The following is a 284-nucleotide window of genomic DNA, read 5'->3' on the forward strand; positions in this document are numbered from 1 at the left end:
AAGAGAGCAGAGAAAAGAATACTTGGTATTTGGATACAGGAGCAAGCAATCATATGTGTGAAAGAAAAAATATGTTTGTGGAGCTTTATGAATCAGTAAGCGGCAACATTACCTTTGGAGATGAATCCAAGATCCCAGTGAAAGGAAAAGGTAAAATCTTGATCCGCTTAAAAAATGGTACGCATCAGTTTATCTCAAATGTCTATTATGTGCCCAATATGAAGAATAACATTTTAAGTTTGGGACAACTCTTAGAGAAGGGCTATGATATTCATTTGAAGGAT

Source organism: Olea europaea, chromosome 16, assembly GCF_002742605.1.
Source record: "Olea europaea var. sylvestris chromosome 16, O_europaea_v1, whole genome shotgun sequence".
NCBI classification, from domain to species: domain Eukaryota; kingdom Viridiplantae; phylum Streptophyta; class Magnoliopsida; order Lamiales; family Oleaceae; genus Olea; species Olea europaea.